Here is a 27,354-nt window from a genome sequence, read left to right as displayed (position 1 = left end):
TTTTTGGACTATGTGCTAAGTGAGCAGAAACAGAAACAGTTATGTGTGTGAGTAGTTATTAAGAGCGCAGATTCTGGAGCTGGAATGGACAGCCAGAGGTAGATCTTGACTGTGCCATTTATGAATGACCGTGGGCCAGCCACTTCGCTTCTCTTTGTCTCAGTTGCTCTCCTGTGACTTAGTAATGATGCTCATAGCTTCTTTGGCAGCCAGCCCAGCCCGGAGTGAGCCTCACCTGCTGGGATTCACAGCTGCTTTCCCCTGACGGCATGCCAGGGGTTTCTGTGTGGCCAGTGGAACGTGGGAGAATGGTGGCACATCACTCCCAGTATCAGGTTATAGAAGATGCTGTGGTCACAGTCACACTTTCTTCCCCCCCTTTGTGTTGCTCTCTCTTGGGTCGCTGGCTCTGGGGCAATCAGATATTGTGTATGAGAACATGGAGGCTGTCTGTGAGAAACCCAGACCTGTCCAAACCATGTGCGAGCTTGGAAGCAGAGCTCCCACCCCTAGAAAACAGTAGGCCTGCTGAGAAAGTTGACTACATCCAGGGAAGGGACCCTAAACCAGAACCACTACATAAGCCTCTCCCACATTCCTGACCTACAGAGGCTATGCAATCAGTGAAGCTTGTTTCAAGTTGATAAAATGTGGAGGGAAAGTTTTCATACAGCTGGATAGTTTATTTTCTTACCTGTATGGTGCAGTATAAGCTTCAGGATGACAATCGACACAGTGTACACATTGGACTAGGGTTAGTGAAATACACAACGTCACACTTCTCTATTCCTGGGAGATTAGTGTGGGAGAGAGAGCATTCTGGCTGGTCAGAACCCACACAGTTAACTCTTGTTTCACAAAGCTCTCTGCTTTCTTCAAGGCGATTTTGCCTGTTTGTCTAACAGTCTGCAATGAGCAGGCGGCCCTGATTTATACTCTCCGCAGAAGGGAAGAGAGATTGAAATGGTAAGTGCCAAAGAAATTAAAAGTCATTTCGTTTTTTCAATTCATTACTTCTGAAAAAAAAAAATTAAAAAAACCAAGCCCAGCTTCATTACTGGATTCTGTTTTAGTGCTGATGATAATTGCAAAGGCAGTATTTTAAATTAGAATGTATAAGACCACATGTAATTAACCTGTACAGAAGGGATGAAACTTCATATTAGACTATTAAATCAATCCCAGCAGAATCGCTAATGCTGAGCAATTGGTTAGAAAATACTGTATGGGCAGAGGAAAGGAGCTGGATGCTAATTAGCATCAGTGAGCATTTACACCCTCCTCAGATGCAGTGAGCCTGGCAGATTTTTTTCTCCTGGTCCTTTACCCATGCAAAACTGAGAATTCAGATTAGTTCAGGGTGAATGCTCAAAACCGGTGTGGCACTGAAGAGCTTTTGTAGACTGAGTTTGTGTGCAAGTACTGGGACCTGGCGGAAGATCCCTGGAAAGGTCCTGGGTCAGCCTCCATCTGAGTTTGTACTCGGTATACTGCCTGTTCGCACACATAGCCTTTTAAATATTTTGTGATTTGAAGCCAGGACCTTGTGCATGCAGGACGAGCACGCTACCACTGATGCATCTCCAGCATACATAGCCCTCCTTCAACACTCACATCTAGTCTTTTCTTTTTCTTTTGAGACAGGCATTATTTATTATTTATTTTTCATTTTTTCCTTTAATTGGAAAAATAGATTCTTTTCCCATACAAAATATATCCTGATTACAGTTTTTCCTCCCTCTCCTCCTTCCAATTCCTCCCCACCTCCCCTCTTCTCTGGATCCACTACCTTTCTGCTTCTCATTAGTAAAGAACAGGTTTCTAAGAGATAACACCCAAACATGACAAAATAAAATATAATAAGATAAAACAAAACCCAGCACACTGAGGCTGGACAAGGCAACCCAACAGAAGGAAAAGAGCTCCAGGAGCAGGCACAAGAATCAGAGACCCACAAATTCATACACTCAGGAGTCCCATAAAAATACTTAAGCTGAAAGCTATAATATATACTCAGAGGACCTGGTTCAAAGGGTCTCCTTATTTAATCCAGGCTGGCTTGTAATTTCTTATATCGTCTAGGCTGGCCTTGAACTCATGAGCTGCCGTCTTTTGCCTTCTGAATGCTGAGATAACTGTATGGACTGCCATGTATAGCCTTTCATCTTTATTCTAATTTCTTTTGTATGTGTGTGCACAAGTGTGTGCGTGTTCATACGTCTATACACATGCATGTGGAGGCTACAGATCACTCTCAGTTCCTCAGGAGCTATCTCTCTTACTTTTTGAGATGGAGTCTCTCACTGAGACCTGGGGCTCTTGGTTTTTTGGGCTGCTCTGGCTGGCCAGTGGGCCCCAGGAAGCCCCCTGTCTTTTGCACCCCAGGACGGGGATTACAAGCGCATGCCCCGCCACGTCTGCCTTTGTATATGGTGTTGGGGATCAAACTCACATACTTGTTCTTGCACAGCAAGTAGTTCATCAGCAGAGCTCTCTCTCCAGCCCTCCTTGTTTCTTCTTGTTGATATCCTAAAACATCTGTTTCTTCTCTTACTCTTTCTTTGCATCAACTCTTTTAACCAACCAGGCAATACCAGTTATTTACCCAACAAAAAGAAAAGTAGCAGAGTGGTAACTGTTTGTAGCCAGAAGTTTCTGTCCTGCCCAGTCCCACAGCTGTTCAATCCCAAATAAACACACAGAGGTTTATATTAAATATGAACTGTTGTAGCTAGAGTTTTCCTGTCTTGCCCACAGTCAGGACAAATCTCTGTCACCGACAGTTCCACAGCCGCTCAGACCCAACCAAGTAAACACAGAGACTTATATTGCTTACAAACTGTATGGCCATGGAAGGCTTCTTGCTAACTGTGCTTATAGCTTAAATTAATCCATTTCCATAAATCTATACCTTGCCATGTGGCTCGTGGCTTAATGGCATCTTCACATGCTTGCTTGTCCTGGCAGCAGCTGGCAGTGTGTCCTTCCGCCTTCCTGTTCTTTCTTTTCTCCTCTCTGTTAGTCCCGCCTATCCTTCCTGCCTAGCCACTGGCCAATCAGTGTTTTATTTATTGACCAATCAGAACAATTTGACATACAGACCATCCCACAGCAAACTGTTCAGCCTATTGCTCAGGCTTGTAACTAACTGGCTCTTATGCTTAAATTAACCCATAATTCTTGTGTGTGTTTAGCCATGGGGCTTGGTGATTCTTGTCTATGTTTAGCCATGTGGCTTGGTACCCTTTCTCAGTCCAGCATTCTCCTCTCACTTCCTCTGCATCTGGCTGGCGACTCCATCTCTGCCTTCCCCTTCCCAGAATTCTCCTTGTCTGGTCAGCCAGCCTAAACTTCCTGACTGGCTCCTGGTCAATCAGCATTTTATTAAACCAGTATGAATGTCGAATCTTTACAGCGTACAAGAGCATTATCCCGCAGCAATTGTTGAGTATGAGGGCAGAGACTTCAAGTTGTCTGTCAGAATTCAGCTCCTGATTCCCCTAGAGCAATATCATTCCCACCAGGTACACGGCATCTGCTTTCCCTAGACTCTCTTGCAGTGACCTCTGATCAAGTCTTCTCCATGGCAACAGGAGGAGAAATGATGTATGCCATTCCCAGATGCCCTTTAAGTGAATGGCTGTTCATCCTTTGACTTACTTCCCATATCTTCCTTGCTGGTTGGTTAGATGATGATGGCATCATAGTCCTAGAGGCCCAAGATGGCGGGAGTCTGGGCACTTGCTATAGATTGAATATGGTTTGAATGTGTCCCCCCAAAGCCATGGGCTGGAGGATTGGACTTAAGTGCAGGAGTTCTGAGGTGGAAACATAAGGGATGGGGCCTACTGGGGAGTTAACTGGGTCACTAGGCACATAACGATGGCATCACAGAGTGGGTTAGTTCTCCAGAAAGTGGGTAGTTATAAAGACCAGCCTACACATTGGCTCCTTCTGCATACTGTTCCCTTCCCACTGCTCTGCCATGTTGTCACCAAGCTCACAGGGCCCAAAGACAGAAGACATGCTACCACTATCCCTGAATCTATGAACTAGGTAAACCTCCTTTCTATATAAAGTACCAGCTTCAAATATTTTCAAACAGTAACAGAAATTAGTACTAATACAGTACTTGACTTACAATGTAGAACAGCTCAGTGCCAACCAGGTACACATGACTGACCTGTCTTTGAGGGGGGGGAAATCATACATTTTCACACCCAGCTGTTGTATCCCTTTAGTGTCACCCTACTAACATTTGCATGCATTATCTCAAGTAAGTCATATAACAATCCTATTAAAGTGACATTTTAGTCTAATTTTTTTTGGTGAGTCAAGGCATTTTACAGAAAGATCTGATAACTTGTGTGAGGACACTAGATTGTAAGGAACAGGCTTGAGATTAACCTGGAGGAAAAAAAAAAAAGAATTTAAGGAGCTGTCTTTGAGCTCAAGGAAGCTACAGGTTACAGAAAAGTCATCTTCTTTGTGCCTGAGAGCAATTAGAGGATTGTTTATGCTGATTGCTCATTCCTGTCACCCATTCAAACCTCAGCCCATGTTGTGTTATGGACTACTGTGAGCACCATTCCTGATTCAGGCAAAGCATGGTGACTACTGTTCTTCTTTGGATATTAAGATTCTCTAGAGTTCCAGAACCAAACCTTTTTGGATACCAACCTTGAAAACACTCTGCTTCTTCCACTATTCTGTGGCAAACACTTCTGGGTGTGATTAGATAAAAGTACCTGTGGGTAGGGTAGCATTGTTTGAAGAAAACACAGAATGGGTCAGACACCTTCAACACTGGGCATTTTTTGATGTTCTGCAGGTTGAGAGTGAGTGAATTCCTTTCTCTTTGAATACTCACGACCTCAGTGAGCCACTTGTAATATTAGCATGGAGGGGAAATAGGTTAGGTTAGGTAAGAAGAGGCCCTGTAGCTCTCGCTTTTATTTGGGCATTTACCTGGCAGATGTACCTTCTCAGCATCTGCTTACCATGCTGTGAGAAATCCTTGGAGGCTTTGGTGCTTCTGAAGACGGTGACCCAGTTGGACTCCTCACAAAAGCCAGCGTCAGTTCCCAGCCATGTGCAAGTCCCTTCTTGGATATGTGGCTTCATCAAACTCCCAGTGAACATAGCCTGGCTACAGGGTGACTCTACTGCCTGCGAGCTTTCAAGCTGATCATACTCCCAATTTCTAGTCCACAAAACCATTCATTCAGGAGCTTAGTGGCTGTGGTAAGCCACACAACAAAGTACATATGGTTGCTTCTGGACAGCCTTGGATCGGTAAATTAAAATCTAAATATTGACTTGGGGTTTTGCAGGAGTGAGAGAAACAGTTTTATCCTGCTCTTCCTGAAGGGTATCAGAACTCACTGGAGAACTTTGCATGTGGAATCTAGGGTCAGAATTGCAGGCAATAATAGATGTTGCTTTGACAAAAGTGTTTTGTTGTGAAGTCTAGGTGGAAACAATCCATTTTTTTTTCTTGTATCATTCAGTGGCATTTCACAGCTATTTCAGACTGGAAAGGCTTAGCTATTAATGGCTGGACTTAATTATACTTTTCAGGCAGGGTCTCATGTATCCCAGGGTAACTTCAAATTTACTATGTAGCTGAGGAAGACCATCAACTTCTAATCTTCCTGCCTTCACCTCCTAAGTGCTGTGGTGGGAATGTGGGAATGGTGGGAAGGGCGGGTGGTACCCTATGTCAGCTGTTCTCAACCTGTGGATCTTGACCCCTTTGGGGGGAAGTCAAATGACCCTTTCATAGGGGTTGCTTAAGGTTATCAGAAAACACAGATATTTAGATTATGATTCTTAACAGTAGCAGAATTACAGTTATGAAGTATCCGTAATTTTATGGTTGGGGTCACCACAGCATGAAGAACTGTATTAAAGATTTGCAGCATTAGGAAGGTTGAGGACCACTGATCTATCTGGTTTGTGACATGCTGGAGCTTGACCTGGGCTACACATATGTTAGGCAAACACTCTACCAGCTGAGCTACACCCCCAGCCCATTAATGGGTTAAATTTAGAGACCCCGTTGCTTATTAGTTTTATCAGGGAAAAAAGCTTTTTCAGTAAGATTTAAAATGCTTTTGAATCATTTGTGGTCAATTCCACTTAAAGAATGTTGTATTCCAAAGCCATGTTAAAGAAAAAATAAGGAAAAGGAAAAGGAAAAAAAAATCCTTGAGTTCTCAACAGAATTTGATATTATTGTTTTCAAAATGTCTTGGCCAATACCCTCCTGGGTTGTGCTATGTGGAGTCTGTGCCATGTTGAGCTTTATCACCCAAGAACTCTCCTTGGAACTCAGAGATTTGGAGGAAGAAGAAAGAGAAATCCCATCAGAAGTCTTCAGTGAGCCCAAAGCTGCCAAGAATGTCCAGGATTTGAAGTTGCATTTTTAAATTTTCTTCCTTCATGTGTCAAAGATTGATAACCCAGAGCGGGGTTTAGGGATGTTCAGCTTTGTATAAACGTGTAAAATACTTTAGGAAATTAGTGAAAGCCATTGGGCTCTAACACTCCATGGACCCAAACTTTGCATACCTGAAGGTTTCTTTGAAATGGCTCTCTTCTTAGGGGTGTGGCTATGGCTGTGCTCTCAGTGGCTACCAGATTACATAAACTGGTCATGCCTGACTGATATAACATGACTTCTGCAGGAGGGAAGGGTCACTGGTTCCTGAAGGGCTAGGATTTGGGCTTATGGGGATGCCTCTGGCTCATTGAGCTCTGCCCCTCCAATCCCTGTGTCCTTCATGTCTCCCCAAGTTTCAGAAGGCTAATCCTCCTGCATGGTAATCTATGCAGACCCATGAGGATGGAGGGTGGGGGGGGGTAGGATGAGCACAGGGTTTCCTTCTTGCTTTGGTCCCTGAGTTCCTCAGGGCAGTGGTGGTATGGCTCCTATCATGTTAATCTGTAAGTCTTTCAGCAATCTATTGGTGGCCCCTGTCCCTGATTCTGCTCTCCTTTCCCCATCCTTCTGGGTTACTTTAAAATGTCTGGCTTTACAAATGGACAGAGCTATATCTCATGTAAATCACACTCCACACTCTTTGGCTTAGAGGGCAGGGTCTCAGCAAAAGAAATGAGTTGTTGTTGTGTTGGGCTTCACATGAGGTAGTCATTCAGAGGGTGGCGTGTTTCCAACCCAGCCAGGCAGAGTTTGAACAGGTAGGCAGAACCCCTGAAGACGGAAGAACCCCATAGATCCTAACCCATGTCTCCCTAAAATTCTACCCTTGTTATTTGGTATTGACAATGCAACAAACTTTGTTATTTGAGATACATTATCACAGCTCTAGATACAAGGTCACATACCATGTGAACAGTTCTGTCATATTCGAGCTGCTCTGCAAATAGAAACCATTTGTGCCTGGTAGCTCCGGGGTTGAACATGAATGTCCAATCTGTCGTATGCTTGCTTATTTTCCTGCTATGGCTTTAAGTGAGGAAGACTGAGTCCTGCAAGTCCCAGCATGAACATACCACATTGACTTATCTGCCGATCAACATCTTCTGTAGAGAAAGATCATTGTTTGCTGATGAATGGGGAAATGAATGACCAAACCAAGCCATTTGAGGATATTTATGAAAAGCCTGTTATGCCCTTGGCAGTGTGATGGGTATTGTTGGTGAACAAGACAAATGTGACCCATGGCCTCAAATAGTTTAGAGTTGGCATAGGGGTACATCCTCACACCTTGTTCAGAGGGAGGTCACAAAGGGCCTGAGCATGGAGGCATGACCAAGGGTCATGGGCTTCTCTTTATCTCATGTTCAAACTGTTATTGCAAGGGAGCAGATCCAGGCAGGGTGAGATGATCTCACTGAAGAATGGTTTGCCCCTTACCATATTTTTAAGATAATACATCATTGCATTTGATTGATATTGCCTGTTTGAATCTTAGTGTTTTTTTTTGTTTGTTTGTTTGTTTTTAAATGGGGAGATGGATGTTAGGTGTTCAGTCTGCTTCTCCATTGCTGTAGCAACATACCAGAGGCTGGGTAATTTAGAAAGAAAAGAGTTAGCTGGGTGGTGGTGGCTCACGCCTTTAATCCCAGCACTCGGGAGGCAGAGGCAGGATCTCTGTGAGTTCGAGGCCAGCCTGGTCTACAGAGTGAGATCTAGGACAGGCACCAAAACTACACACAGAAATCCTGTCTCAAAAAAAAAAAAAAAAAAAAAAGAAAGAAAGAAAGAAAAAGAAAGAAAAGAGTTAATTTGCCTCCTCCACTTTTTAGAGAGTCCTAGATCAAGCAGACCATCAGTTTGGTGTGCAGGGGTGGGGTGGGGATGTCTCTTGATGGATGCTGTCACAACCTTGGGGACCCCAGAAAGAGCAATCACTTGGCAAGATGGGGAGATAGAGACAGATACAGGGACAAGATTACTTGTTTTTTAATAACTTCCTTTCATGGGAACTGATTGTGGTTCCATGAGAGTTAGCTTAATACCTTCCTAGGACAGAGTTCCCAATGGCCATGTCCTCTCCACCCTGCTTCCCCATTTAGGGGTTTCCCCCCTGCTAATATGGCCACAACAGGGAGCGAGCTTCCCACACTTAAACCTTTGGAGGAACCCAACGTTTATCCAAACCACAGGAACAAGTCTTGTTCAATGTGGAAAGATTGTCAGGTTCAGTGGACTATGGGAAGGAGTTTGTCTAGGGATAGAGAACCCTTGCTTTGCCTTCATAGGTAGGTTAGCCTTTGGGAAGTCTTCTGAGTTCTTCGAATAACCCCAGGACTCCACTAACTGTAATTCCTACTTGAAGACACTTTCCTACTCTATTGGAGAAAGAAGCCAAGAAACTTTGGGCTCAATTGGTGTGTGGGAGACATGGGGACACTGGGCTAGAATGAAAGGGGCTTGATCCTAGAGTGTGTGGACAGCAAGGGGGAGCAGGACCCCTGGTCTCACTGGAACCACCTGCCTCTCTTCCTTGGGTTGCACATGTAAATGACCCTGTCACCTGCAGAGGAAAAGCGGCGTTCAGGCAGTCTCCACAGCACACGCTGTTGACCCAGTGGGGGGGGGGTGTAGATCACTCTTTCTAAACTCTCTGAGCTCATTGAAAATCTTAAGAAAACTCTTCAAAGCTTCCATTTATCTATTAGAAGGTCAATTCTGTCTCCGAGTTGTTTTGTGTCAAGGTTATTTACATAGAATTTGCCACAAGGAAGGGCATTGCTTATCCAACAGAACGAAAATCCACTTTGTAGTTTTGGTCCCCTGCTCCTATTCTAGTCTCAAAAGCATCAGAGACAACGGATTCCATCTTTTTGGAATGTGTCTCTGGGCTGCCATGCCTCGGGTCTCTGAGTAACTACTTCATGTCTAGGGTTGAGCACATTTTCACTGGCTGTGTTTAACCACCAGGGACTTACAGGACATCTTATTGTAAATGTCAGGTGAGATTTAGGAACTTTTTGGCAATTGTAAATCCAAGCTTTGAGCTTCAGGGACCCCCACTTGTCTTCCTTCTTGGAATTATGCAGCAGCAGAGCCCCATGGGTATGGTTTAGTGAGATCTCAGGCCAGAAATTTATTGAAAGTAATCCCTGACACAAGCAGAAACTCTTTTTTTCCCTTCAAAACATCTCTGTTAGCAAAAAGAATAAAATCTAGTTTCTCTCTCTTCCTCCTCTGACTCCAATAAATAAAACACCATCCATTTCTCCTCCTACTCCGAGTCTGGAGAGAACCAAGTGTTAGAGCCTGAGATTGGGGTCATGGCTATTTTCCTTGCAAGTTCCTGGGATCCCCCCCCTCAAAAAAATCATTATTAAATGTCATAGGGGTTTTAGAGCTCCTGCTGTGAGTCACACACGTGTGGTCTTAGGCCTGGATGTGACACTGTTCAACATGTAACTTCTCTTTGGGGGAACAAAGCAGAACTAATCACGGTATGGTGTGATAAAGGTGATAGGCATTAAGTACATATGTACTTATTACACATGTGTATCATTTCAAAGAGATCGTATCTTTGTGGGGTGCAGAAGGTAGAAGAAGTTGGCAATTTTACTCTTAGAAGATGCATGATGAGATTTGGAGATGGTATCTAGAGGTCCTGAACGTTGGCATACATCCCACAACACACAGGGCAGTGTTAAAAGAAAAAGGAAATCTAGAAGAGCATTATTTTTAATTTTTTTTTTTATCTCTTTTTGTTTTTTTTTTTTTTTTTTTTTTTTTTTGAGTCAGAGTTTCTCTGTGTAACAGTCCTGGCTGACCTGGAACTCACTTTGTTGACCAGGTTGGCCTCAAACACACAGAGATCTGCCTGCCTCTGCACTGGGATTAAAGGTTTGTACCACCACCAGCTGGCTTAAGAAGAGCATTATTAACAAGTTCTCAGATTCAAGTTCAATTTCTAAATGAAGTCCACATGTGATATCTCCATCCCCTTCTCCCGAGGAGGAAGAATCCTGCTTCCCTGAGGACCACAGTGCCCAGAGTCACATCATTGAGGGCATTCTCATGGGTAATCTTAAGTTCCAGGGTTTAACCTCATGCTTAGTGCCCTTGGAGATTACATCTTAGTTTGAGAAACCGGAGAAAATGCACCTCAAAGCATACTCTCCTGAGGAGTCATCCATGATCACCAAGATAAGGATACAGAGTCAGTTAATAGGCACAGGCTCAGTCACTCACTCTGATTTACCTGTAGCAACAATATAAGATAGCATTAACAGGACTTGATATATTAAGTGTTCGATTAGCTGAACTGAAGAGGCAGCTTTCAGACTCCTCTCCCTGCAAAATATCAAAACTATGACTGGAAGGACTAACCAGTTTGTTTTTGGTATTGCCCAATGACTCAGCAAATTTGAGTATGTACTGGTCGTGACTGGACCTGTGACATCAATTTGGGTGCTGTAAAGGCACACTTCTAAGAACACAAATGCCCACTTCCGGGATCTAGTCTGAGTACATTAGAATGGCGTAGAGTTACAGACTATAAAAGATCTGTTTATTCTGTTCCCTGTTATCAAAAGTCTAGGGAGGCTGCCAATTGGGTAGAGGAAGACAAGTCACCCAATTTGATCTTAATCTGGTCATCGAAGATCAATCAGGTCACCCAAGGTCAAGGTCACCTAAATTGATCTTAATCTGGTTACCCAAGATCAATCAGGTCACTCAAGGTCAAGGTCACCCAAGTTGATCTTAATCTGGTAGCTTTTTCAGCAGTTGCTTACGAGCCACTTGACCAGATGTCACATGGCTTTCCATGAGTTGGTGAGCAATGTTAGAGAGGAGTTCTAGCCATCTTCCAGGTACACTGGATGAATTCACTCAAGGGCTGGTTGAAGTGTCCTTAGACATTTAGGCTGCTATCCTGTCCACAATGAAGTGAATTGATAATTTCCAAAATAATCCCTCTCCAGTCAAGGGTAGTAAATCCAAGGAAGAAATCCCTCAAGATGGTCATGTAAGGCTAGGGGCTGTGCCCAAAAGTGACACCATGCCAAAGAAGTGGTGGGTCTGTATCTATGCTACCTGGAGGGGTATGGTAGCGTCAAAAATCTGAAAGAGACTTGATCATGGCACAGATCTTTTTGTCTGCTATATCAGTTATCATTAAATAAAGTAGTTATTTTTATCTTTTAATTGATATTACAAACATTAAGGGGAAAAAACAAAGTGTGTACAGGAAGGATCGTGACAGTAACTACGATAAATGAATATTACAGGATGCCATTATTCCACTTGCATGGACCCCCCCACAACTTAGGCTAAAATTCAACCTGAACTTCCTCATGCCTTTCCCAAAGTTCATCACCAAGGTGAAACGAAGCTTTTTGTCTCACCCAAGAAATCAGGATTCGGGAGATTGTAGCTTAATTTCCTGAATAGATCAGTTGCCTGATAAATCCTGTCTGCTTTAATTCTTATATAGAAAAAGGCACTCCAAAATGATCAACAATCCCCAGTGGGTCTTATTTATTTGTTTGTTTACTTATTGTCCCACCTCCCTGTTCCTATGTTATAGGAATTGTAACAGAAACAAAGAGTTTGGTAATTTTTTTTTTTTTACTTTATTTAGCCCCTTTCTGTCTTAAAACTAATTTCTGCCTGGCATGTTGGACGATGTAGTCTATGTTTTCAACAAAATATTGCCTGTCTTTAGAATGAAAAAAAAAAAAAAGCAGACTGAGATCTTTAAATGGCTCTAATTCTGTTTTCTGACAGCTCCCACAGTAAGTGGATTAACTTGGGCTGTTTTCCTACAGTGAGTGAGGTGGCGAGACTATCACATGTGAACACCAAGAGTTAGAGATATAGGAGCTGGCCAGTTGGTCTGTTCCACACAAAACTTTGGATGGAGAAACTAAACTATACCATTGAATCTGCTCAGATAAAGATGTGATTACATGAAGTGAAATAACTATCTGAATGGATATTCTCAATAACCAATGAGGCTGACCAATGCCATTCTCTAGTAGTACAAAAGTAGTACAAACTGACCCAGAGCAACTGAGATGATGCCACTCTGTCCAGAAGTATTGATTGTGGAATCCCGGTGTGGCTGGTAGAACAAGGTCGAGCCATTTCCTGTAATCCTTAATGGACTCTGCTGTTCTGTTCATTTGATTGCTCCTCTAACTCGTGCTGACATTTGTTTGTTGTGTGTGTGTGTGTGTGTGTGTGTGTGTGTGTTTTATGCTTTCTCCCAACACTAATCACGACAGTAAAAATACTCCAAGTGTTAGATGAATGAGGTCTCTCATGGTACCTCATCTAGGACAACTGTTTTGTTTCCTACCATTATCCACCTGGATTCCTAGTTGCAAAGGTAATGTAATTGCAGTTGAGTTCTCTGTCACAGGGTATGATGTGCTTGTCCCTCTTCTCCTAGAGACTCCATAGGTCATTGTAACTAACCCATAGGATACACCCCAGTGATGTGCCATTATTTACCTGTCGGTCCATTTGTTTGCTCATGTTAGAAGCTTCCAAAGTTCTAGTGTCACAAACAATATCTTAACAAACTTTCTTAATTTAATTTTTTGATAAATACATATTTTGGTCTTTCTTTCAAAGATTTCTTTAGGATACATTTCCAATAGTGGGATAGAAGTGTCCAAGTACATAAATATCTCCATGGCTCCTGTAGATACTGTCAAATTGCTTCTCAGTAGAATGTAACAATATATGCAATGTGCATAAGGAAGTGTAGCATTCTGGTAAGAGATTCCCAGTATTGAACATTATTTCATTTTAAAACTCCTTTTGCTGCTTTAATAAATATAAAATGATACCCCTCCAACACAATATCATGATACGATATTCCTGGCACTTACGCATTGGGAGTTGTCTTGCTGTGTTTCTCTGGGGTTTCTGATACTTAGCCTGAACCTTGGACCATAACCTAGGCCTGCATCCCACACACTCTCTGATCCAACCTGGATGTTTTCAAATCTGGAGAGGTACCTGACTTTGGTTTGCTTCTGCTTCTTATAACCTTCACCATTAATGGTGATCTTAGCTTCTGGATGGAGCCTGTGTGCTGCATCATGTTTAAAAGATCGCCTAAATGTATTTCTTTACCAGATTTATGGCCTTCAATAAATTACTTAATTTCCCTATGCCTGGGAACTACTGAGATCATGTATGTTAAGCAAGTCACACTTCCTGATACGGCATGAGTAACATCAATCTTAAAAACAATAATCTATTTTCATAAACCCTATCAGCCTTTGAAATAGGTGCTGATATTATCCTCACTAAAGAAGAGGCATTTAGACTCCAAGAAGTTGAATCCTTTGACCAATGTGGGCACTAAGGCAGTGTGAGTCCTGGCCTATTCCCTGAGGCACCAGCAAGTAGGGCCATTGTTTAGTAGGGGTGTTCAGAAAAAGCTATTTCTGTATCATGGCTCCCAGCAGGAACACCTACGTGCGAAATTGACTACAAGCCCCAAGTACACAGCTCTCCACCGTCATACTCTGTAAATCCCAAACTTCCCCTTAGCAGAATTCTAAAAAATGGTAGCAGCCACTCTATTGCTATTCAGTCTGAGGGTAAGGAGGATAGGGAGAAGATAAATCAGAAAGAACAGAGTGAACTGACCATTGATTGCACTTAGAATGTCCCCCATCTCAAAGTTACAAAAGCCCGTGTCCCTATGAACTCACTGCTCAGGGCTCTGAAGTTGGAGCCTCATTAGGGCTACGGTAAATGGGCCACTGGCCCAAACTCATGTCCCGCAGTTGGCCGGTAATGGGACGATGGCTAGTTACTCTGATTGCTGGTCCCTTTTCTCGGAGCTGAAACTTTGTCATTAGCATAGTTTCAGCCTGAGAGTTACTGCCAGGGTGGAATTACTCTAATTAAGAGGAAAGGAAAAATATGTTGGCAGTCATTAATTTTTCTTGATTAGAGGGTGACCCAGTTTGAGGTTAAACGAAGAGGACTGGGGTGGTAATTTAGCACTCTAGGGGTTCGGAGGGATTTTTTGTGAGCCGGAGAAGCAACAGCTGGAGCCCAAGATTGCCTGTCTGATTTGAATTTTTACCTCCTCGTAAAAAGGTGTGTGAGCGAGGGCCTTTCAGCAGCACCAAGTCTTTTCTAAGAATACACAAAATCAAAGACGGAGCCGTGGGCAGGGCACTGGGATTTTTTTTTTTTTTTTTTGCCCCTTCTTTTTTTTATTAGTTTATTTGAGAATTTTGTACAATGTGCTGTGATCACATTTCCACCTCCCCTAACTTGTCCCAGATCCACCCCTTTGTGTACTCACCCAACTTCCTGTCCTTTGTTTTTAACCCCTCACACAGTTTGTGTTACCCACACACTCCTGGGTGTGTGGCTGTCCCCTGGAGTGTGGAGGAACTGTTGAAAACGGACCCCCTCTTTCAGCAGGTACCAATTGCTGGTTGCTCCTTAGCCGACATCTCTCCTTATTTTTGCTCCCTGGTTGTGAGATGAATTCTTTCGCTCTACCAAGCATGTCTACTATGGTGTGGTGCCTTGGCACGTATGTAAGAGCAACAAGAGCAGCTGATTGTGGGCTGCGACTCCAAAACCACGGGCGTATTTAAAATGAACCCTTCTTCACAACCGTCTTAGGGATTAAAAAACAAACAACCATACAGGTAGGAAGCTAACCCAATGGTCCAGTTTCTTCAATGAGTCTCCAGATGCTCTCGGAACCCTATCCCCCTCCCCCCCAACTCACTGAGACACCAGTGAGTCAATGAGGACAGCTGGAAGACGTGAGGTGTCTGGATTATATCTGAGTACTAGGAACGTATAGGAATGACTATTACACGCATTTCCGCTTTGCATGAGTATCTGTTGCTATCAGCTTCCGTTTCACTTTTTTTTTAATGAAAATAATTGTGTGTGGATATTAACATATTTGTGAATGACTCTGTGTGTGTGTGTGTGTGTGTGTGTGTGTGTGTGTGTGTGTGTGTGTACACCAGAGGTCAAATTTTTCCTCAGGAGACATCTACTTTATTTTTTTTAAGACAGGTTTTCTCACTGGGACCTGGGACTCAGCTAGATAGTCTGGCCAATGAACGCCAGTGATCTTCCTGCCTCTGCTTCCCTAGTGTGGAGATAGCAAGGAACACACAGCCATGCCTGCCTTCTTGTGTTGGTTCTGAGGATCTAGCTCAGGTCCACACTTCTCTCTCCAGTGCTCAAAGCTTCTTTTAAGTGTAAAACTGCAGGCGCTACAAACTGGAAGCCTCCTGGGGCAGGGACTAAAGGCTTCCAGACCCTTGGTATCACATCCTACCAGGGCTGCCTTGGCTCTAGAGATTGACACATTTGGGAGAGATATGACTTCACGTATATATATATATTTTCTTTTGTGGCTCACGGCTGACTTGAAATCAGTGGCAGTTTGTTAGGTTTTTATTTATGACGTGGTTTTCAGAACTCATTGTTCACAAGTACTGACAAGGTTAAATGTATGAACGTGGAGGCCATTTTAATGTTATCCTCTCAGTTCCAAATGTTGCTCCTGAAGAGGATGTTGGGATTTGGCTACAGTGAATGGCATCCTGGGAACGGCTGCCCTCATAAGTACTTAGTGAAATTGCGTTAAGACTTGGAGTTGAAAGGCTAAGTGCTGTGAATGCGACTTGAAATTCACACATAGATTTCAATTTGGCTGAATAAAGTTTTGTTTTCTTGGGTTTATCCTTAATTACTAATTTGATTCAAGTTTAATTAGCACTGCTTAGTGATGACTTTGGCCTCTTTAGCATTCTTTAACTTACTTGAGCTGAAAGTGAATGAAGAATCCTTTTTTCCCTTAAGGTTTTTTTTTTTTTTTTTTTAATTTCCCCCCAGTGGGAAATATTATAACTCATAGTCATTTGTAACTGATATCAGCTGAGTTGAGTCAGAGGTCAGGAGGATGGTAGATGCCCCAAGTCCCCCAAGACCCTTGTCCAAGTGTCTCCTGGTGCCAACAGAAACTGACTCATTAAACCTTGATCCAGTGTGCAGACATGAAAGACTGCTTGGCATGTTTTTGAAACGTGAGCTGCCCTTTGCAAAGGTCTTGCCTTTATTTTTTAGTGGAAAGGCTGAGCATCTAGAAGCGCAGAAATGACAGGTCATTTTAGAGAGATTGCATGTGACAAGAGAAAAAGATGATGTCACACTTTTAGCTATATATGTATGTGTGTGTGTGTGTGTGTGTGTGTGTGTGTAAGGAAATGTGTAGAGAAACCCAGTCATAGAGCAATTGATGGCTTCTAGAACTGTTGTTCTTTTAAGTAGAGAATCTTAGAAACCAGAAACCTAGGAGAAACAGTTCATTATCCTGATTATTATTATTATGTGAACCACAGTGGATCCAAAGTGTCAGAGTGAAAATGAGGCTCCCCTAGTTGTTAGAGGTTCTCAGGGGTTGTCCTCAGGGGTCTGTCTATCACAAGTGGGAGGGAAAGAATGTAGGAAAACTTCCAGATCTGTGGGTTTTAAAGCCACGGATTCAACCAGTTGCAGATTGATCTAGGACAAGCATTGCAACGTATTCTGAGCATGTACAGACCTTCTCTGGTTTTTAGCTCCTGAACCACTGACTTGGAGTTTGCATGGTTATTATTTACTGTTAGTGATGGAGAGATGATGTAAAGTCTGGAGAGGATGGCCTGGCAGAAAGTGCTTAAAATGCCCCAGGGTCTTGGAGACGACTATCTGTCTCAGTCAGTGTTCTATTGCTGTGAACAGACGCCATGACCCCGGCAACTCTTAGGAAGAAAAGCGCTTAATTGGGGGTTGGCTTACAGTTTCGGAGGTTTAGTCTATGGTCATCATGGTAGGGATCATGGTGGCACACAAGAACCCAAGCTAGTCTCAGTGCCCAGATCCTGCAGCCTGCAGATCAGGATGCAGAACTCTCAGCTACCAAATGGTGCCACTCCCTGATGACCAAGTGTGAAAATATATGAGCCCATGGGATTCATTCTTATTCAAACCACTGCAGTGGCACAGGGGAAGCTTTCAGAGACCCGCGTGGACAGAGGGCCACCTGGGTCCTGGCAGGCTTTCCAGCAGGGGCGTATGGCTCAGTCTGATGATTATTCTGTTGTTTTTTGAGACAGGGTTTCTCTTTGTATCAGCTCTAGCTGTTCTGGAACTCACTCTGTAGACCAGGCTGGCCTCGAACTCACAGAGATCCTACCGCCTCTGCCTCCCACACACTTGGATTAAAGGCGTGCGCCACCACGCCCTGTTGACTGTTCTATTCTTGAGTGGAGCCTAGTTGCCTTGTCTTTTTCAATTCTGTAACTTTTATTCCCTCCTCCAGCGACTGTTAGGTATGTATTTTAATTTTCGGCACGGTCTAGTGCTTGAACACAGGACTTTGTACACGTTAGGCAAGTGTTCTGTCGCTGAGCTGTGCCCCTAGCCCTTGTCTTCTTAATTTTGAGGGAGAGGTAGTTTACATATCCCCGGTGATAGTTTCCCCATTGAAAATCTTTTTTTACAGTTTCATATATGTTCATGCCTTGCCCTAACCGTATTGGGGGCGGGGCAGTGTTAATCCCCGACAGGATCGTGGAAGCTCCGTCTGAATTTGTGGATGGAGAACAGAAGCAGAAATGGCATCCGAAGTGTGAATGACATTGAGAAACAAGTCAAATATTTTAATGCCTAATTTGTAATGATTTTTAAAAATAGGAAAAAGGTGATTATAAGGTGACTGTTGAGTGCTGGTTTAAGTTTCCTGGTGTGCTCTGCTCTCATTTCCGTTGGTAGGTAGAACCAAACAATGCTTAGGGTCCTTTCTATATTTTACGATTGTTGTCCCCCAATATATTTAGTGAGTGCATGTGTGTATGCATGCATGCATGTATGCGTGCATTGGAGAGCTTGAGGGTTCTTGAGGGTTCTATGTCTTTCCTCACACAATGGGTGAAAATGGGAGTTGCAGACCTCGGTCCTGTTACTGTACACGTCAAGAAGCGCCAACTGTACGAAAGATCAAATGTCATCTTTTCCACTACTTTCTCTTTTTTTTCCTCTGCTGCTCTGGAAGGCCAGTTTCCAAGCAGCCCTCTAGGGGCCAGTGAATCACAGCTGTCTCCATCCTATTCCACAAAATAACAAACCAAAGGAAGAGGGCAAGGAAAAGGTTAGGACAACATGCTACGTCGTCGTCGGCGGCTCACACTGCTACGTCGGCTCACGCTGCTCTGTTGCCTATACCCCTTCCCTCTGTCCCTCCAAGTGTTTCTTGAGGCCTGGGCCGTGGGGAGTGTGAGGTGCACGGTGTCTGAAACCTTCATTTAAAAATCTTAACTCTGTCCTTAGAAAGTGGGAGATGATTTTTAAAAGAAATCACTTATTTGGGGTGATGGTGGAGGTAAGACTTCAGACCAGAGAGACCGCAGCCTTAAACAGAAGTCTAGAATTTCAGAGCTGGATGGCTCCCGTCCAGTTTTATTTTTCAAGGGAGGAATGAGAGACCCAGGGAGATGAAATGTCTTCCCGAGTGACCCACGGCACCCACTTACGCTAACTCTGGCTTGTTTCGAGGGACTGTGGAGACATGAGGACCCAAATGGGTGCTGCAGAGGAAAGAAAGCCGCCCGTGGGACTCTACTTCATGTCCTGCAGCGGTGAAGAGACTGTCATTATTTTGTTCCTGCGTCATCTAGTATCTGTGATTTCTTTTCATTTAGATGATTTAGTGAAGCAAGTAATATATATGAGGTAGGGTATGATCAGGTTTTGCGTGTGCGCTCGCGTGTGCATGCACGCCTCTGTGTGTGTCTGTATTTTGAAGGATTTTTATATATCTTTCCTTCCCCTGAAAAATGGGTAAAAATAGGAATTTCAAATCCAGGGATATGTACCCCAGGCTGGCTTGAAGCTTGAAATCCTTCTGCCTTAGCCTCTGGATTGCTGGGATTAAGGGTGTGTACCAGCACACCTAATTGAGGAAAGGCTTTTAAAACCAAATTTGAGCTGTGCAGCAGTGGCACACGCCTTTAATCCCAGCACTTGGGAGGCAGAGACAGGCGAATCTCTGTGAATTCGAGGCCATCCTGGTCTACAGAGTGAGATCCAGGACAGGCACCAAAACTACACAGAGAAACCCTGTCTTGAAAAAAAAAAAAAAAAAAAAAAAAAGACCAACAAAACAAAACAAAAAACCAAATTTGAGTACACATTACTAAATATTCAGTACCTGTTTAGTAGAAAAATTCAAACAATGTGCGAAAAAGGTTCCTGGTCTGGGAGCAAGCTGGGAAGATATTGAAAGATCATCTGGTCTAGTCCCAAATCAGAGTAATGAGGCTGTCACTTTTCTGGTCCCCGAAATCCTCATTGTTGCCACAAAGGCTGGGCTGGGATAATTTTGAGATTATTCTACACCAAGCAAGCTTTGGGACTTAATGGTTATGTAAGTAGTTAGTATTTATTGGTTCCTAGTTTTTGCAGTATATAGAACAGCAGTGATTTAAGCAAGGGAGATCTGTATCTCTCTTCTATTAGAAGGTGAATCAGGAGCCCAGTATTCTTCTGCATTCTTGGTCTGCCAGACTTAGAGTATTTCTTCACCATCAGGGTCTATGCTGTCTGGTCAGCATGTCCGTATTCTGAACAGCAAGGTGAAGGAAGGAGAAAGGGGCCCCTTCTCTTCATGAGCGTGGTTCAAAAGTTGTACTCTTTACTTCTGCTCAAACCTTGGTGGCCAGAACTTAGTAAACTGACCATGCTTAGATGCAAGGGGGCTGAGAAGTGTCCTCTTCACCCTGTCTGGCTATGCCACTAACTACAAGCTGTAGTTCACCAGTGAAGAGGAAGTAGACATTGGGGACAACTGAGTCACTGACAAGTAAACTGTAGAGACAGGGTGGTCTGTTACCTCTTCCCACTGTTAAGAGGTGAGCTAGTGCGGGATGGTGCCATAGCCACGACCCAAGCCTAATTTGGAGGAATAATGGTGGTTCTTGGAGAGCTTGCCTCTGAAGTTCTGTTATTCAAGTTGATGGCTGCCTGTGGGAGACTCCTGCCTCGTGTTCCTTTATCTCTGAACTCCACTGTTTACTCTCCAGCATGGTGGGTGATAGCTGCCATGTGTGTCCCTTTAGTCATTGGGGTATTGACAAACAGTGGACACCTGGCTTGCTCAGGGCTATCCCAATCTTCTTCTTCCAGACCTTTGGGACTATGACTGAGAGACTAATGTTAAGTCATAGGCTTGAACTTGAGTAGTACACACTCAGAAGTAGAGAGGGCCACCTTTCATTGGAAGAATAAGAAATAGAGAAAGCTCATCCTTAGAGGAGAATGAGGAAGGTGTTGAGAGAAAGTAGCTTTCAAATATTCCAAGGACCTGAGGAGAAGTGGGGGGTGGGGGAAGAGCTGCCTGGTTACTGATTCCCTGCAGCCAAGGACTCTGTTTCACATAAGCTGAAACGTGTTCATTCTTATTTGTTAGGACTCTCTCTTAAATACATCATGTATATAAATGTATATATGCATATATATACATATATATGCATGTATATCGTGTATATTAAGCTCCTTTTTACACGGAGCTCTTAATTAAAAAAAAAAGGTGCCCTGTCTCACAGCAGAGGATATTTTCCCCCAAACACATCTTAAAATCTCATGTATCATCTTAACAGCTAATGGCTTGCAAATTTCAATTTTCTGCTTGTCACTAAAAGTGACAACTCAGAAGAGACTATAGAAATCGATTCACCTAGCTAAAGTTACCCAAAGTAGGGAAGCTAAATGGGTCAGCCAGTGGAAAGCCTAAAGCATGGCGTCTCCCTGCAAACAAAACAGCAAGGAAGCCACAGAGGAAGGGGTGGGAGGCAGTGTGGCGATTCTAAAGAGATATGGGAACCAGCTCATCTTTGTTTTGAACTGTCTTCCTCCCGCATCTGTGAGCATGTGGGTTTGGAGCAGATTATAAGTGGGTATCAGAAGACAGCACTCACTATACATGTTTAAATTGACTTCAAAGGAAAAATGGATAGGTAAGTCCCCAACTTGCTCAAATAAAATTGAAGAGTGGAGACTCAGATGAAAGAGAGTTCATGCTACAAATCTCCCCCTATGACGTATGAAATCTACCAAAAGAATATATTAGAGCCAGACTTCAATTAAGTGGAATCTAATGCATTAGAGCTTTCAATTGTTGTTGTTGTTATTGTTATTATTATTATTATTAATGCCCATTTAAATCATGTCTATAACAAAACAGATCTGTCCCAACATTGTTCCTGCCTTAGGTCTCTTAAGCTTTTTAAGATGACATTTATTTATGTAGACCCACAGAATTGGCTAAATAGTTGGGGTTGAGAGCTGGAGAGACTTTTGGACCATCTAGCACAGTGACTTAAAACCTTGGCTTCACATTATAATTCGCCTTTAGAAATCCTCATGTTAGGGCTGGAGAGGTGGTTCAGGCAGTAGTGTACCTGCCATGAACATATAAGGACGTGAGTCGGGGTCCCTGACACTCGTGTAGAAGCTGGGGATAGTTGAGCATATCTGTGACTCTAGCCCTGGGGTGGTGGAGACAGGTGGATCCCTGGAGCTTCTTGGCTAACCAGTCTAGCCAATCAGTAAGCTCTGGGTTTAGGGAGAGACGTTATCTTAAAAAGCAGAGCATGCTGTTGGAAGATATTCTATGTCAACTTTTGGCCTCTGTACCACGCTCACAATTCAATATTAGCAACACAACAACACACACACATGTACTCTCTCTCTCTCTCTCTCTCTCTCTCTCTCTCTCTCTCTCTCTCTCACACACACACACACACACACACACACACACACATACACATACACACACCCTAATGTCTAGGCTTTAGCAGATAACAAGGAAAGCAGAATCTATGTGGATGGGACCTGGGCATCTGAAAGTTTCCAGATAATTCCAAGGTATGGCCAAGTTAAAAGTCAGAGATCTTTCACGGCTCTCTCAAGAAGTACAGTGACTAATCCAAATTGCCCCCCCACCACCCCCAGAATAGAATCAGGTCTCTAATCTAGGGCTTTCTACAACAGTGTAGAGCTTTCCCACATGCCCCCCAGGTTCCAGCAACACAGGACCAGCATGTTCTATCCATACTGGCTGTTAGGCCAATGACGTCTCACGTTGACGTGTTTTCTAGTCCTCTGGAGGCCTTCTTCTTAACTTAGCTTCTGATTCATAAGTCTTGAATGGGGCTGATAATTTGAATTTTTAACAGGTTTTCAGATGATGCTGGTGGCCCGAGTCCCGCACTTGGAGATCTACTGTTTTAAGCTCTTTTGGGATTCCACTGTTTCCTAGGACACACCTCCCCAGCACCCAGGTAGTGGATCTGCGCCCTACTGTTGCTGTTTGTTGATGTTTCTCCTTGTTTGTCCAAAATGCTGTTCTGTCCACCTGGAAGCTAAGACTTACTGCCGATAAACTGTTCTTTTAGGGAGGAATCCTCCAGCCACGTGCTCCGTGGAATAGCATTTGGCTACATCATTCCCGAGAAGCTTATCCCTGAGAGAGTGAAGGATGTGCTTCATAATGGGGAACACCAAGGAGGTTGAAGTTCACTGACAAGCACCATTCGTTAGGTGGGATGCATGTCTGAGCTCCGCTTATCGGCCTCCACATGTGGCTGGTGGTAGAAAGAAACCTGGGCACCGGAGGAAATCCAGGCCTAATCCTCTCTCATAAAACAAAGTGGAAGATAAGTAGAAAGTTGAAATCTAAAAGCAGATGGCTGAGTTCCTGTATGTGGGGCTGTAAGAGGTGAACCTTTGTGATAGAGTATTTATGGATTTGGGGGAATACAGGTGTTGCTGTAAAGGCCAAGCAGGCCACAGATTTTGTGATGGGAGCCTGTCATGATAACTGCTGCTCTTCTAGAGAAAGATAGCTGCACTGTGTGTCTTACACACACGTGTTTGGGAACAATGAGACTGGTTCCTACGCCATGAGCAAGACTAACATGGTGGCTGGCGGACAGGGCTGCTAAGTGGAATCCTCATAAGGGCTTCTGTTGGGGACAAACTGGCCTTTTGGTCACAGGGAGGCTCTATGTGGAGCTGGGAACGGGGTGATAGGGAGTTAGGACTCCGCACATTTTCTCTAAAGAGCTGTCCCCTCAGCAAGAAAATCAGGTCTATAGAATTACTCACTGAAGCAGGCCATTCCTGTCCCGACAGGTTCCTATACTATGTGAGGCTGTAATCTTCTGCAGGATGATGCCTTGTGTTCCAGGGCTGTCTCTTTGGTAGCTGACATCTTTCAGTGGACAATCGACATTCCTGATCTTCTAAGGGTCTATCCCCAGTCTTTGTCTTTGATGGATAAAAAGAATTCCTTAGCATACAAAGGCATAGCTAACTGGACTTTGGAAAGTTATTCTCTCCGGGGGGAAAAAAAAGTACCATATGGGCTATTTAGAAATCCATTTTTAAAACCCAAAGAGCCCTTTCTAACTGAGTTTTGAAACAATCCTGTGGAGCTATGCGCTTTGGGGGGGAGGGGTAGCCTTTTGTCTCCAGCTCCGAGGAACACGTGCTCCCTGTCTCAAAGCGGGCAAATCAAGCAGGAAGATTTTCAATTGTAGTTTAAGCTGAGTGGACCCTCCAGATTTTCCCGGAGCTTGTCGGAATTCTATTTCTGGGAGGTTGCATTGTGATTGAGTAAGACAAAGGGGGGGGAGGGCAGGGGAGAAGAATCAGAATGAGAAACACGCCAAGAGAAAACAGATGTCTCCATGTCACACGCAGAGTACTCATTTGGGCTGTTCCAGAGTCTGGAGGAACAGCTTTGGACGTGAACAGTAAACATAAACAAGAAGCAGCGGTGGCCCTGGAGCCCCACGGTGGGACTGTCCCACACCTGTAGAATCTAGCTGCTGAGAGCTCTTGCAAGCTGCCTATGCACCTGGGAGGGAGCCAAGAGCATGCCCTCCTTTGGAGCAACTGGATAAGGCCTTCTTGAATCCCACTTGATTGTAAGTCTCAGTCTGTCTTTCTCGGGAGGATTTGCTTTCTGTTAGGTTTGGGAACAGAATAGGTGGTACCAGAGACACATACCTTCCCCCAGTCTGTCCTTTTGCTGGCTTCCACGATTGAAATCCACAGCCTGAGTTTCCTGTGTCTTCAGTATTGGTGACCAGATCAATGAGACTTTCAATGTCTATCTGTGTAAGCCAGTGAGCAGACCTCAAACATGTGGTCCCCAGACCAAAGGCATCAGCACTATCTGGAAAACTTCTAGAAATAGAAACTCTTCTAGGCTGAGAACTCTGGGAGGGACCCAGGCCCATGTGATTTACAGTCTTCAGATGATTCTGGCTGAATCCTGAGACTGTAATCTACCCTCTGAGACTGCCCTGGGTAGAGTTTAGCCATAGACAGAACTGAATCTCTCCATCTGAACTTGGAGATCTGAAGCAGGTTAGTGCAAGAGGTCCAGTGGAAGGGAATATCTGGCTCGCATTTGTCCCACTATATGATTCTCTATTTTATCTGAGTGTTAGATCTACCCCATGGCCACTGCTAGTGGAGTTGACCTCGGGTAGTGATGCTAAATGATGCTGGTTCACCATGGACCTCACCAGTGTCTAAATGATGCTGGTTCACCATGGACCTCGCCAGTGTCTCTTTTCTATCACGTGGTGTAGAGGTGTCCTCGGGGCTGTCTTCTTTGGTCCCAAATATGTATGGTACACACAGACACACAGAAGGCAGGCAGGCAGGCACGCACACACACACACACACACACACACACACACACACACACACACACTTCAAAGGCTCAGAGAACATCTTCTATGCTTTCACTTTCTTTTCTCTTGGGAAATGAGCCCGAGAAAGGCAGGCAGCAGAGATTCTTTGATGAAAAACTCTGTTACTTGCTACTCATGGAATCGCTTTCCACATGTCTTGGCTATAGAAGTTTCAATTGCAGAGTAAATAGTTCATGTGTCTACTGAAATTAACCCCTCCTTACCCTCTGTCTTTGAGTCAGCCATACTGTGTCAATGATCCCTCCCTGTGAGCTTCATGAATGTTGATGTACATTTCACTATGAGCACAGTGGACACTTCCTCCTTGGGTCTTGGGGTTAGAGGTTGCTGTTTTTTTTTCTGGAAAATATCTTTTGGGTTGCCCACACATCCTGAGCCTTCTTATGAGTATAACTGGAGGAAAACAGCTATACCCTCTCTATTCCTCTCCCTCTTCTTGGCAAGAGGACAAAATTTAATCCTGACCTTTCTTGAACAATCCATTATGGTGTGTAAGGGGCAGCCATTAAAAGATAAGAGTTTTCTCCTCCTGTATTTGGCCTCTGAGATGGAGCCAGGAATCATATCGAGAGGAAGTCATACTGCATTTCTTTTTGGATGATGTTGGAAAGATTAAGTTATTAAAAGCTTGAACTGGTCCTTGCCTGTGTTATGATTCTTTTTTTGCAGTGTGTCCTAATTTTTCAGTAAAGAACTTCCCAAGTCTTTTCTGAGCTTGGTGTAGAGGTTTGGGGGAGAATGAAGAGACTGAGTATAAGACAACAGAGGGGGCTTCCCAGCTCCCATCTTTTGATAACTTCTGTGGGATAGGGGAAAAGGCACTGGAGTCCTCAGATGGTGACCACTGACTGAGGTCTTCCCTGGTGTGAGGCAGAGAAGCATCACAGATGAGGGGAGAGATACTGGTTGGGGAACCTGACGCAGGCTGTTGCCCACGGTAACCGCATCCCCACAGATGTTTTGTTACGCCAGTGGACAACGCATGGGAATTCAGGCAGAAACAATGGTCCAAGTCTTAAGACGCACAGGACCAGAGATGGGAGTCAGAACCTTGAAGGTGGTATTGGGGAACATAAGGGTCTGTGAGCTTGGGTCTGCATTCAGCCATTTCCTGATGCTATCTGGTCGTCTCTTGTTTCTCTGTCTGCTAATCCATTTTCTCCAGTGCCTCCACTCACTTGCTCACATCTCTAGATCCACCTCCCTCGTTCAACTGTCTTGTTCTGTCCTCAAGAAGGTTAACCCATGTTTAGAAAAGATCAAAATTATGTAAACTGAGCTTATGATTTTGCCAGGCAAATCAAATCTGTATCAGGAGATTAAACCACTGTTTGCAGGGGCTAAGATAAGAAAAAAGTGTTTTGTTATGTTTTTTTTACAGAGTTTTTTTTAAGTGTCTTTCTAAACACTAACAATGAACTAAAGGAGAAATTATAAAGAAAATTCTAGTTATAGTAGCTGTAAAAAATAAAATACATAGAAATAAGCCCAACAGAACATGAGAATGGACTCTACAATAAGAATTTCCAAACACGACAAAAAGAAACTGAAAACCCTGAAATTTGGAAGGACCTTTGAAGCTCAAGGATTGATAGAATCAACATTCTTTTTTTAAAAAATTACTTTATTTTTATTTTTTATTTTCCCCCCCTTTCCCTCCTCTCCTCATTCCCTCCCCTCCCCTTGTGCCCCCCCCCCCCCCGCCCCCCAATCCACTCCCCTGTTTCTGTTCAGAAAGGGGCAGGCTTCCCGTGAATGCCAACAAAGCATGGCATAGCTTTTTTTTTTTTTTTTTTAAACACTTAAAGAGTTTCATTGTGGCTATAGCGATTAAGGGTGAACCACGAAGATGCTTGATAGGTCTGTGTTTTATTGGTTAAAAGAAGTCCCATTGCCTATTGGCCTGAGACAGGAAGCACTGGTTAGGAAAGACCATTTGGGTCATTCCGAGGTCATGGCGGGTTATTGATTTGAGCTCATCCAGGGGGCATTCTTTCTCTACTTGAGCGGGTTGCCCCCTGGCTCTGGTTCCCTTTGCTCAGTGGAGGCAGGACAGGAGATAAAGGGGGCCAAGGAAGG

The sequence above is a fragment of the Peromyscus maniculatus genome, chromosome 13 (genome assembly GCF_049852395.1).
Source record: "Peromyscus maniculatus bairdii isolate BWxNUB_F1_BW_parent chromosome 13, HU_Pman_BW_mat_3.1, whole genome shotgun sequence".
NCBI classification, from domain to species: domain Eukaryota; kingdom Metazoa; phylum Chordata; class Mammalia; order Rodentia; family Cricetidae; genus Peromyscus; species Peromyscus maniculatus.
Note: the sequence above shows the minus strand (reverse complement) of the source record.